Raw genomic sequence first — 13,521 nt, 5'->3', positions numbered from 1 at the left:
ATCTTTAGAATGGGTCATACAAAACTGGTATACAGACTGCCAGGCACTTTAGAAATAGACACATACATAACCAGATGGAAGAAAATGAATAGTGTCAAGATTTCACAATAAACCATCTTTCCTGCTATGGATATTTTTTTGCAGGTGCAGTGCGCCTCGGGGACGCGCACGACCGCGCGCCTCGGCTTCACACGGTCCCTCCCACTTCCCCAGCTTGTTTAAGTGCTCGCCTCCTTTACTTCAATGAGCGCTATTGTTGAAAAGTCTGTGCGCCCCTGAACTCTCGCGGACCTGGGTCTCTCCAACTCTCTGACAGACGGACGGAGCGGAGCGGAGCGGAGCGAGTGCGCTACAGTGATAGCATAGGCTACACCTTTTGGTTTTCGGGTGGACGCTAAACTCTGCTTCCTCACGAGAAAAAGGGTTTGAATAGTTTTTGGGGCTTTGCACAGAGAGACACGCCGACAAAGTGGATAAAAAGTTTGGGAAGAAGCTGCTCGAGCGCATTCCCGCAGACTCTGGATTACTTTACCAAGGTAAGCTTCAACTGTGATTTCTACACAATGAAATGCAGAAGTGCATGTTTGTGCAGAATGCGAATGACTGAATAAAACAATAGCTCCACGTTTCTCAATTGAGATGAATGCGATTTTATGGCATTTTAAAGAGAACCCCTTCTCGTGTGTGAAGTCTTTTAGATGCGGTGCGCATTATCGATTAACAGCGCATAGTTAATCAGTTATCCTGTAAACTGTGACACTCCCGAGAGGTTCTGATAATTGATCCAGCCTCAGCTTCTTTACTCAAGCCGGGCTTCACATGTGAAAGCTTCCCTCGTGGCCCCTGCATTTGTCAGCGTATCCTCGCATTCCTCTCGCCGGCGCGCGGCTCTCTATCTTGGGTCAGGATCTGGCGGCCAGACGCGCTCAGAGGGAAGCACGGACAGGAGACACTGAGAGGAGTGTTTCCTGCAGAGATATGTGGAAACAGGATTAGCTCTTATCGTTGTCGTCGCTTCAGACCGTGATTGGGTCGAATGTTTCGGATTAGAGGATCTTTATCCGCCCCTCCATGGTTCCTCTCACTTCTAGCTGTTTGTTTTCACCTCAGACGAGGAGACTTTAATCTGGAAGATTGGCTGCTGATCCCCCGGAGACACATAGAGACATTCCCATTGGGACATATAGGCTGAGGCTATAGGTTTTACTTTATAATGTTTGCATGTCTTCTCTGCACGTGCCGTTCCGTGTGCATTTAGTGTTTTTATTCTTCTCCATTTTATTCTATTCTATAGCACTCCCAAAAATGTTGCTAATTGATTCATTGCCAAAGTAAATTTTCTGGCAGAAATGTCAACCCTCTTCTGGTTCAGCCTTCTTAAATGTGAGGATGTGTTGTAAATTGAATGTGTTTTTTTTTTTCAATGTCAAACGTGGATTTTAATGTTATCTGACATTTTATATGAATCGAATGAGAAAACAATCATGAAATGAACCTACAATGAAAATACGTTAGTTGCAGCCCCACTATTCTGTTCTACTCCATTACTGACAGCCTATACATATTTCTCTATTGCAGCAGAACTGGATTAAAATTGGCTGAATGATTAGTCGACAGAATGATTACATTTTGATCATTGATGAACTACTTTAGGTTTTAATCAAGAATAAAATGCCAAACATTTGGCACTTCCAGCACATCACGTGTGAGGAATTGTTGCTTTCCTTTGGTTTATATCACTGCAAGTTTAATAATTCAAGGTTTTTGGATTGTAGGTTGGACAAAACAATGAAATAGGACGTCATTTTGGGAAGTTGATATGGGCATTATCACGTATTATCAAAAAGAAGTTACAGCTCCAGCTGTGATATTTGCCTGTGCCCTTGCAGTCCTTGTTTTTGTCTCAGATAAAAAACTTAAGTGATCTTTATTCATGTCTGAACTGCCAAATAAACCTGCACTTTGTGGTATGCATCGGTAACCCATGGGCAATATGTAAATGACAGTTTGTAATGCATGGAGAATCCAATAAATCTAGACAGTGGTATGTCGACCATGAGCTGCTGTCTTTACCTTATACATTGCAACGTGCTGAGTTTGGGTACAAAAAGAGCTTTCCAAATCAATATTGGTCTGTGAGCACGGAGAGCCTGGAGTATGAGTATGGGAAAAGCAAAGAAAGGTGGAGACTGAAGTACGTACGGGAGAGAGGGATAGCAAAGCAAACATTCCTGACTCGGTGTCTGAGCAATTTAATTAAGATTTTTGTGAGATGCTACGGCGAGCACCTCAAGGTGAAGGCTTAACCCCACTTCCCTCCCGTTTCCAGCTTGGACTAATCCCAAGGGTCAGCTAATAAGTGTTTTCGGGTCATGCCACCATGACAACTAAATAGGAGTGAACCCAAAGGAAAGCTCCACAATCAGGGAGTTAATAACCCCATGAAGGAAGTTAAGAGGTACAAGGTGACGAGAATGGAGTCGTGTGTGTGTGTGTGGGGTTGTTATCAGCCACACCAACTTAAAGCCCCTCCTCTTAGTGGGGTTTAAGTGTGCCCTGTGGTGATGTTACATGCGCGCGCACACACACACACACATGCGCGCACACACACACACACACACACACACTCCCTCCAGGTCAGATTTCGGTCACTGTACCACTGGTCGGGTACATTTTTTATAGGGAAATAAAATCAACAACACAACTGGCTGTTCTTATTATCTGACACTTCAAACTGAAGTTCTGCTTTCTGCTTCCATGTTGCAGTTTTTAAAGTTTTTCCTAGCTTTCAGGGACAAACAAACCATTTTTTTTTTTTTTGCGGTTCTCTACACCCACTGTGTTTGACATGTGCAGATGTGACATTTTTACCAGCGCAGAGAGGCTCGTGTCTAGCCTGCACCCTTCTGCTCTCATGTTCTGGTTTCTGTTCGATCTGTTTTCCATCTTGGGTTTTCTGCTGTTAGCCTAATTCTGCTGATTTCTCTTTTATGTGGAACAGAGTGCCACACACTCACTTAAATCACCGATATTGGACGATTCTGCAAAACCCTTGATTACATTCAATGACACTGCCATGTTTGTAGATGTATTTCCTTCTACAATATCTGTGCATGGCAACTATGGTATGGTTAAAGTGATGGTTCGGAGTAATTCACCCTAGGGTCCTTTGCACCATGACCTCGAGCCAAACACCCCCCCAGAAGCTTTTTTCACCTGGGTCTAACATTGGGAGAGTTAGCTAGAGTAGCGTTATCAGCTGAATAGCTTAGTGCAGGGGCTAATGGACCCACGTTTGTATCTCGTAAATTACCCCACTAATAATGCCCGAAATGATACGATGGATTGGAAAGTTTGTAAGTACACCAGAAGTTTATGTAATAACACTTGCCTGCTGGCTTCTGCTCTCTGCTGTTGTTGCTGCTGTAAGACGAGTGCTTAGGGCCGTCTACAAATTACAACACCGAAAAGAGATGCTACAAAAATATTTATTAATTTAATTTTTTTTTTAAAGTAAGTGCTGTAGTATAACTAGCAGGAGACAAGTAATAATTGAGGTAAGTTTGGAGACATTACCTTATTTAATCATTGAATTAATAAATATTTTTGTTGTAACTCTTTTCGGTGTAGTAATTTGTAGACGGCCCTAAACACTCGTCTAACTGCAGGTAGCAGCAGCAGCAGCAGCAACAGAGAGCTGAAGAGAGCAGGCAAGTGTTCATAAACTTCTGGTGTACTTACAAACTTTCCAATCCATCGTTTTATGAGAGCATAACCTATTTGTACTACTGTAGACGTTTGGTATCATTTCGGGCATTATTAGTGGGGTAACTTACGAGATACAAACGTGGGTCCATTAGCCCCTGCGCTAAGCTATTCAGCTGATAACGCTACTCTAGCTAACTCTCCCAATGTTAGACCCAGGTGAAAAAAGCTTCTGGGAGGGTGTTTGGCTCGAGGTCATGGTGCAAAGGACCCTAGGGTGAAATTACTCCGAACCATCACTTTAAGGTTAGGGAAAGTTCATGGATATAAGGTATGGTTATTAGGGAAGGATTGCACTTTGAGAATGCGTTGTTTAAAGCCACTGTGGAGAATTTTTTTAAATGTCTTACTTGGGCGCCGCCAAGTGGTAGTGTCAAGAATGACACTGTAGTAAACGGCAAAGCTTGCCACTAGCTTCGGCTGAGACAGCACAGAGTCTGCACCAATTTTTACTGGGATTGTTTAATTTCTCTATTAACACAAACTTACTGAAAGAGGCTATAACCAAATAAGACCCAGTACACATAGAAACTTTCAACAAAAAGGAATTTCCCCCATTGCTTTGTGCTTTTTTTTCTTTTTTAATATGCAATTTTTCAACCTCCAGTAAGGCTCAGTTGAAAACATTGGCTTTTTATTGCTGGTGTTCTGTTCTGTGTGTAAGTTTTTAAGCACACATCAAACTGCTCATAAAAACAGGTGGAAGAAATCTTGATCTCTCCCTCCTCTTGCCGTCGTGCAGATGTATAGGTGGGGTGGGCCGAGTCGCTTGTCAGCTCATTTGGGAACGTTTAAGGAAGCAGGGACCACGCAGACGGAGCGGACGTCCAGCATCAAGCCTCTGACTCCTGATAAATCACTCCGCTCAGTTCAGTCATTATGCTGCTCTGGGCTAATTTCCCCCTCATGAACATGCTGGAACTCTGCAGCCATGTTGGAACCATTTACAGTAACAAGCTATTTTGATAATGTATCCTGATGATAGGTTGTTTCCCTGGTTGCTCTATTTTTGCTCAAGCATTTGGCAAATGCATTTTTTCCAAATTATTGTGCACTCTAAACCATCTAACCTTGGAAGTGCCTAGAAGTGCAACTAGTATCACTCTCATTCTTGATTACTCTCTTGATGAGTGAAAAAATGCCTATGACAATCCCATCTTTGATATGTGTGTTTTATCTGACCAACAGTCCAACACCCTCAATTTACACTGAAATAAAATCGAGAGAAGCTGAAAATACTCATGTTTGAGAAGTTGGAAGCAGAGTGTTTGCCAGTTGTTCTTGATAAATTACTTCAATGACTAATGAATTGATTATTACTGAATATTGCCTTAATAAGCCCAGTTTAAGTTTCTGGCATGAACGCTCCTCTCTATACATAAACTTGCTGATCATAGTATTAATAAAATGATGGCAGTTAGGATATTGCTAAACTTGGTTTCTGTTTTCAGCGACATAAAAAGGCTCACGTTACATCTTTACAAGGTTCCTTGACACCCGAGGAATTCTAGACTCAAACCTACAACAGGCTGAGACTTAACATGCTCACCAGAGGGGAACCTCTACTTTCCTAAAACTCTTCCCCCGCCTCCACTCCTCCACCCCTAGGGAGGGTTTAGGGGGTTGCTACTCCTTTAATAACCCGCGAAGCGTGTCTCTAAGTATCTCCCCCCCACCCTCATCCTCACAGTATATTTTATAAACACGGTGGGTCAGTAGGAAAGTAAAGAGCGTGACACATCCAAGCTTCTCGTAACATTCCTCTGTGGTACCAGGAGGCACCAGGACAGAAAGATGCAACCCTAACCCTCAGCTGAGATTGAACGATTAACCTTTTAATAAACTGATATTAGCAGCTCCTCCCTCAGTTCGTAACCCATGAAGGGATACTTTGCCGATTTTTAATCAAGCTCTGTGTAATCTTTGTGTGGGCAGTGTGTTTAGATGAATGGTGTTTGGCTTCCCTCCCTGGCGCCAGTGCACGGAGGATCCGACTTTTAACAGGCAGAAACCTCGGACAGACCCTGGCTCTTGGTGGCCGGCCATCTGACGCGACCGGTTGGGAGAGAGGGAGATCATTCTGCATGAAGAATGCTTTTTGCTTTAAGGCCGACACGTTGAACTTATCTTATCAGACCTCGTTTTTTCATTAGTTAGGAAACAATATCTGCCTTTTCTGTGTCCCAAGATCTTAAAATCCAACGCATTTTATCATTAACAACAGCAAATCATCCAGAGAATTCATAATTATTAACAAAGTATTAAACATGCTTTCCTTTTTTCTTTAGAAGCAGAGATTGCATGTACAGAAAGTTTTTATATTCTGACTTGACACCTAATCTGTCCAAAGTCTTTGAGATAACGCATCCCTCCCCCTCCATAGTCCGAGAGCAGCCAAACCACTACCTGAGGGCGAGGGGAGGTGTCGGTGTGTGTGTGGGGGGTGGTGTGGTAGATTAGGGAAACCCCACCTTCAAGCTCCCTTTTTCTGAGCCCCTCTCTCTTTTTTTCCTGAGGGCATGTATTCTGGCTGTACACACACGCACTCTTTCATCCCCATTCAACAGCCCTCATTTTCCTACACACACAGACACACACACAGACACACAGGCTGGAAGTAGACCGTGGCCTGGGGGCTGCAGGGCCTCACAAAGCACTTCAAAGAGCCGAGGTCTGGATCTATGATGTCCTGAACAACTCGAAGGCACAACAGGTGAAGAGAGAAGCCGTTTGACAGGAGGTATCCGACAGTGATGGTTACTATGGACGCGTGCGCAGAAGTCAACGCTTGTGTGTAGCGTGTCGTATGCGTTAGGACGTGTGAAACCGTATTGCACTGCAGTTGCCTCAGGTGTTAAGCTTAGAGGAATGTGTTTTGTGCTTATGTCTGTCTGCATTCAGCTGCACATGAAGTATCATGTCCCCTTTTATCCTCCTTTTGGTGTTCAGTAAACCTTGCTTTTGTGTCTGTGCACGTGTTCGTCATTTGAACCCCTAAAACTGTTTTTGTAGTGCCGTTAATGCAGATAAATGCTTAAAAAAATATGTTAATTTAGATCTAATTTATATATGGTTCATTTTAAAAGTGTTAAATTATTGCATTTCAACCTGCTTCACATAGGCATCTAGCCATGAAGATTTTATGCAGTTTTATGTAAGATAGACTTTGATGAACTCAAATTCAGAGGATACATTTAAACGTTATTATAGGTTGCAGAGTGTTATATTCATTGCTTCATGAGAGAAGGTGTGTAATTGAACCTGATTAATTGTGCTACAGTACAAATTAGGGTGAATACTGAATCACAGCCTTGAGGCGTGGCATCACACTTGCTCCTCATCTAATTCAACCAGGAACATTGTGATTGACTTGACTTGTTTTGCCTTAAGTCAGACGCATAGTGTTTGCGCACAGGTGAACTGTAATTACACTTCTGTGTTGGTAAGTAATAGCCTCAAGTGCATTTTGGGTGCCTGTATTTCCAGTCTTGCCATACTCGCTTATGTTGTAATACGCAATAGGACCATTTTTTTAATTAACGCTGATGCTGTAAAGATCCGAGACATGCACACTCACCAATCCACATACATCTAAAGATACACGCACACATTCACATATGCATGCACACACGATCACAGAGTCCTCATTGGAGGCCTCGCTGCAGCTGGCAGGGGATTAAGAGTTCAGGAGTCAAAGGGGGGACCAGTCAACAGACGGCGACACAGAACTGACGAAGCAGAAGAAACTCAAGAGAGAGAGAGAGAGAGAAATCAGAGTCAAAGTTACAATCAGAAGAAATATGCCCTACCGAGCGAGTATGTTCTGTGGTTCACCGTGTTTCAAAATGCCCCGAAGCCGACTGTCTGACTATGCTTGGACCACCAAAGAAAGAGAGAGCGATCAAACTAGCACGTTTGGGCTTGTGCAAGATCTCTAACTGTTACTCACTTGTTTATCATGATGATCCAACAGTCAGCTTGGCTCTAAATGTCACAGATCCTGTCAGGCTTGTGCAGTGTCTCCACCAGAAAGGTTGTTTAGCCCGGTGGCAAGAGTCTTTTTCTTTTTTTTTTTTTCCACAAGGGCCCGGCTGGGGCCAGTCACAGACTGATGGCAGCATTAATGCAGAGCCCAATAGTTTATGGATAACAGAATTGTAGACCGCATCGCAAAATTGAGAATTTAAAAAGCTATAAGAGAAATTCCATAGGGCCCTACATTAAGTCAATGCTAAATGGAAATTAAAAAACACACGTCTACATCTAAGTTTCCAACCGAGCTGCCCCACTGTAACTTTAGTTTAAAAAATATTAAATATACATTAATAATTCTCAGTGGCTTAGGCCTGGTGGGGGGAAACTTAGGCCCAGTGGGCCACCAGGCTTGCAAAACAATGGGGGAAACCCTGTTGTGTGGTATTTTGAAAGTAGAAGGTTCTTGAGGTGCGATGCAATAAGGGATTGCCAACATCTTCAAACTAAAAAAAGGAAGGATTGGCTGTTTGTCTGTCCATCGATTTCTTTTTTTTTTCGATAACCGTTAATCCGATCGACCTCACACTTGATGTATTGCTGAAGAGCTCTTGAGATCTACGGGGCATATTTATTAGTAATACATTATGTACACACTATGTAGTGTATTAAGAGGGGACCCCTATTAACTGTTACACCACTGAACGGCATGCTGGGTACAGTTCGCTCTCCTTTGCTCGCTGCAACACATTCAAGAACCGATAAAGGAAGAGAGACCGGAGATGTTACATTGTAGCAAACTAACACATTTCAAGAATCGTCAGTGTAACTTCCGGAAGCAACACTTTTGTTCCTGGAAATAGGCTGGTCCCAAATAGCTAGCTGTTAGCAGGATGACGCATATTCTCATTAAAAATACTTAAAAAATAGCTAGACTCAATGAGAAAAAATCCCTGAGTTAACTTGCACATTATATTGTAACATAAAATGATATTTCTAGAGCCTGGCATTAGTTTCCATTGTGTTAACAATGATGGCAAACTTAAAAAAACAAAAAAAATAACAAAAATAAGATCAAAGGGACAGGCTAAATGATCCATATCATACAAAGTACCCAAATGGAACTACTGTGGAAGTGAGAGGGTTTCTATAAATGAAATAGGCTTGTTTGGTGCTTCACTGAAAAAAGACAACGGCAGGGCAGAGCTATGTATTTATTTGTTTGTGGGTGACATTGCAATGTTTGGTTTGCTGTAAAACAGCTACTAAAATATTAAAATATGCAGAAAGCTGAGAATAATTACACCAAGCCAAGAAGATCCACACAAAACTTCAAACGGTTGTGAATGTTCAGTATGAACACTTTAAAGTTGTTTTGAGTTGCAGAAGCACAGATTCACATATGGTATGTTTGCAGGGTGAAGAACCCTCTTTAGCAGAATCTTTTTAGGTATAAGACAATAAAAAAAGCTTTAAGTGTGGTCATGTTCTTAGCATTAGGGTAAAACTGCAAACAACAGAGAAAGTAATCAGGTTAATCTGGTCATTCAAATGTACCACTCCCTCCGGCTTTCAAACCAACCCTGTTTGACTTCTTGCTGTCTTGGAACATCAATCTAAATTGCTTTGCACTTGACTCGGCACTTTACACATCCTCTACCCACTGAACCCAGCCTAGAAAACTTTGGCTGTGGGCGAGCCTGTGGTATTTTTAATTTGGACATCTTGTTGACAGATGAGAACCCAAAGCCACTTCAAAGAGGGGGCAAGTGAATCAAAAGTTATGCTGCAGCAGCTTTTAATGCACACTGGCGGGAAGAAGGGGCAATAATGGTGTTGCGTGTGCAAGAGTTTAAGTGTATGTATATATCCCCCCCCCAAATAAAACCAGCATGCACAAAAGTTAAGAATATAGCAAGAGCCCAGAAGGTATAAAGTGTGACATTTTGGATAATTTTGTGCCTTCAAACTGAAATTATAGCCTACATAGTTGTTGCTAGTTTGTTCAGTTAGCAAGGAGTTAGCAGCAAGTTAGCGTCTGCTTTTCATGTTCGGGTACCCTCAAATTACTCAGTAAATTCTGTGAGATAAATAGCGTTAAGTTAACACACTTTTTCTACTATGCCGTTTTAATGCCACATTGGATGCTACTGTACATTTGTTGCTACATGTTTAGCACTCTATGTCTACCTTCTGCCAACAAGCAGCTAGCTCCACACATGCTGCTGTGTAAATGCAGGGAAAAATAAACAGCTCATGGACAATATAAATCGGATTCTTGGGTTTAATAAGGCCTAAAGTTTTCTTATTGTGATTTTGGATTGCGAAATGTATGACTCAGGTATTGGCTGCCAAATACAATGTTGGGTTGCCATTGACGATCACATACTTAAACGCATTTTATAGGATAATTATTGTGTTTGTGTGCACCAATTCCTAATTTAAGAGAACATTTCAAGTAATTAGAGGGTCAAACAATTAACAATTTCAGGGTCCACTACCAAAAAGTTGGTCTCTGATACCTGCTGGACTCTATATTAAAGTTTTATAGAGGAGACAGTGTTTATTTCTTTGTGTCTGCTTTGTGTAGTGAACCAGTGCATTACTGAGGACCGCTAGCTAAACCAAGACACTCCATAAACACAGACACACCAACACAAGTCCAAGACAAGCAGTCAGCAGGTCAGTCAGCTGCAGAAACGCCGCTCTGTACCTCTGACGAGGCCAAAACACACCAGACTGTTACCCTCATTGGAACAGATGGGACACATTAAACAAACAGTGGTAGCAAAGATTGATGGAGCAATTTCACAGCCTCATAGCAGAAAATGAACTTAATATATCTGTGTTGGGTTTAATTGGGTTGTTGGTCACTTCAGAGACTTCTGGCCTTCGCTAAACTCCCTGGTCATTAAAATTTGATTGCTGCCATTATTCCAGGGATGGAAAGGGTTGTGTATGTGTGCACATTTGTGGGGTTTAAGAGGTTTTCCTCAAAGTGTGTTGCAATTCGTATAGTTAGCCAATTGATGAAGGTGAAAAATTACCAAATGCATCATTACTTTTTACTTTTTTAACATGGGTTTCCCTCATATTATTGCCTCTGCTTCATTTGAGGGAGTCACAAGTTTAGTCTGCAAGCTGAGGGTAACAACACATCAGGGTCGGCACACAGGACAGCTGAGAAAGCAAATAACAGTGGGCATAAGAGTAAAGACTAAGTTCACTCATGTCCCAACAGTTGAAATGAACAAACAAACTGTATTTTCATAATTGGCAGCTTGAAGAACAGCTGAGCCTATATGTTAACCGGTTCTTTGTTTTAATATCTCTGTGGCTCACTACGCTCTTGCACAATGTGTTTTTAGTAAATGTACGCTCTTACCAAACACTCAAAGAGGTAACACCACTAGTTCAGATGATGTGGAAACCGCATGAACTCAGAGAGGCCCACTGTGAAATCTACTTTTATGCGCTAAAACGGTGATGTAATCCTGATCTGAAAATATTAATAGATGCACAATTAATAGATATTAATAGAAAATTTCTTTGCTGTAAAATAGAATGGAAGTGACAGCATGAACTGAGTTTGCTGAAACATGTTATGAACAATTAGCTCATTTTTTTTTTTAACAGTGCAATAACAAAATGTTTTGTCTCAGGGTGATTTTTGCAAAAGGATTTGAGTTTCTTTTGTGGACTGGCCGTGGTCAAGCTGTGATTCAGCATTTCTGTTTATTCATACCTGTATGTTTATTCACAGCTGTTGTGGTCAAATGTGAGGAAATCGGTTCAGATCTATCTGATTTCCATCGCTAGATTTACACTTGTGATTAACATAGCCGAACTGCACACGCTCAGAAATGTACCCCATGTTTGGTTTTCCTGTATTTTGTTCTGCTCAGCCTCATTATGTTCTTTGACTGGTTAAAACTCACATATCTTCCCATGGAACTGAGCAGGCCAGATATTATCTTTAAAAAATTCTGAAAAGAAGCATGGCATTTCTTTCACTGGCCCATTTCAGCTCCTTTTGAAGCCCATTTAAGTTAAAAAGAAATATCCCAAACAATTGAAACTAAATGTTGCTGTGAGGATTAAAAAACAATTTGGGAACATTCTGGTGGTTATTCCAAGTACTCTGTCTATTTCTATGTATTCTAATGAAATTATAAAACCAAAAATGACTCAATTTTATTTTATACCCTGAATGCCAAATTGTTTATAAAGGCAGGCATTATTTATGCTAATATCAGTGCAAATAAGGGTCACGTGTGTGTGTGTGTGTTACACAAGCCATCTGTCCATTCCCTCGCGCCCCCAATTCCCTCTACACCATCGCTACAAGCCTCAGGGTTTTTCTTTCCCCCCCAAGTCGTGTGTCAGCACCCGTTCTCCAGCGGAGCGTGTCGTTCGCCATTGCTTCACATTTCTCTTCCTAAGTGTCCAGTTACGCTGCGCAGAGTGCAGCGACGCCTGCAGAATACTTGCGCACAAGCAAAATGTCCTGTTTGCAATGAACAAGAAGCATTGCATTTTTCACGTTCACCCAATAGCTAGAAGCTACTGGTCAACAGAGTTTAGGGACGAGTTGTGTAGTAGTTTCTTTTTTTTTTTATTCTTGACTTTTTCATCTGTGAGTCATCTGACTTGTGTGGGCACCTTAAACCAACAGACTGACAGTGTTCTGGCATCTTTTATCCATTCCCTCGAAGCCCTTGATGGAGCATTATCTGGAGCTACACCTTTTTTATTACAGCTTTGATTGTTGATTTGTGATTTAGTTGAATAATTAAGCTATCCACTATATTAGCTGTCTATGTAACTGTTGGGATTTCAACTTTTTTACTTTTACTCTTGTGGAAATTATATGTATGTTTACTAGATTATTTACTGTGCTGTGCTTCCTATAAAAAGCTCATCTTGATCTTTCATTCAAGATACTTTGTTTATTACTGACATGAAGCACAGTATAACTTCTTTGACAGCTACTCTATACTTTTGTGAATCCAGTTCCCAGTTTCCTCGTCTAACTCTTGTTCATGGAATCACGTGGTTTCCTGAGTTGTAATCACCGTCCTTGAATTTGTTGTCCAATTCTGTTCCCACAAGTTTCACAATTTGCTTCCAGTGAAAGCCTCGAAGGCAGTCTGCTGTCTCCAACCTTTTAATTGGAAGTTTGTTTAGCAAGTCACTGCATAGCTGTGCACCTACATACATAATAAGGAGTACATCTAATAGTACAAATTCCAGTTACATCCGACAAAGTCAAATCCAGTTCTACTGTTCTCTCATGAACCCACAATTGAGTTAATTCCTTCGTTCACATAAAACAATACATTATCAAAAATAAATCACAAAATCTGGGGGCAGAAAAAAACCCGTCCCACAAAGTAAACAAACAAAAGGAGCAAGACAGAGTGTCAACGTGACCTCTGACCCTATTTGGCTAAATCACTTGTAGGGAAATTTGAGCTGTTTTTTCTACACCAGCCCAGTTGCAACCTAGCACAGGCTACATTACACCCACTATCACTTCACTCAGGACTTTGAATAAGTTGTCTCTTATTTGAGGTGAATGTTCATAACTTTGCAGTTTGTCACAGCTGATAGTAAGCATGTGCAAGAGAGATAGAGACAGCCTGGTTTCTGTCCTGATTAACTGTCTGCTGAGGAGGTGTGTGTGTGTGTGTGTGTGTGTGTCTGTTGCTTTGTGAATGCTGCGTTTCATTTAACTCGGAAGTCGGATATGGGATTGACGGATTGACGCGTTCCATTAAAACA

The 13,521-nt window shown here is 41.5% G+C and overlaps 1 protein-coding gene across 1 annotated transcript in view; it reads left to right on the top strand.

Moving 5' to 3' along the window:
* The first annotated feature begins 261 nt into the window (after positions 1-261).
* The window catches only part of LOC120567325 (vasorin-like), a 35,038-nt gene continuing 21,778 nt past the window's right edge, over positions 262-13,521 (top strand). The window contains exon 1 of the mRNA XM_039814278.1: positions 262-536. The gene's annotated coding sequence lies outside the window, so the exon portion shown is untranslated. The remainder of the gene's footprint in view (positions 537-13,521) is intronic.

This window comes from Perca fluviatilis, chromosome 1, assembly GCF_010015445.1.
Source record: "Perca fluviatilis chromosome 1, GENO_Pfluv_1.0, whole genome shotgun sequence".
Taxonomy (NCBI): Eukaryota; Metazoa; Chordata; class Actinopteri; order Perciformes; family Percidae; genus Perca; species Perca fluviatilis.
This window is presented reverse-complemented; position numbering and strand designations above follow the sequence as displayed.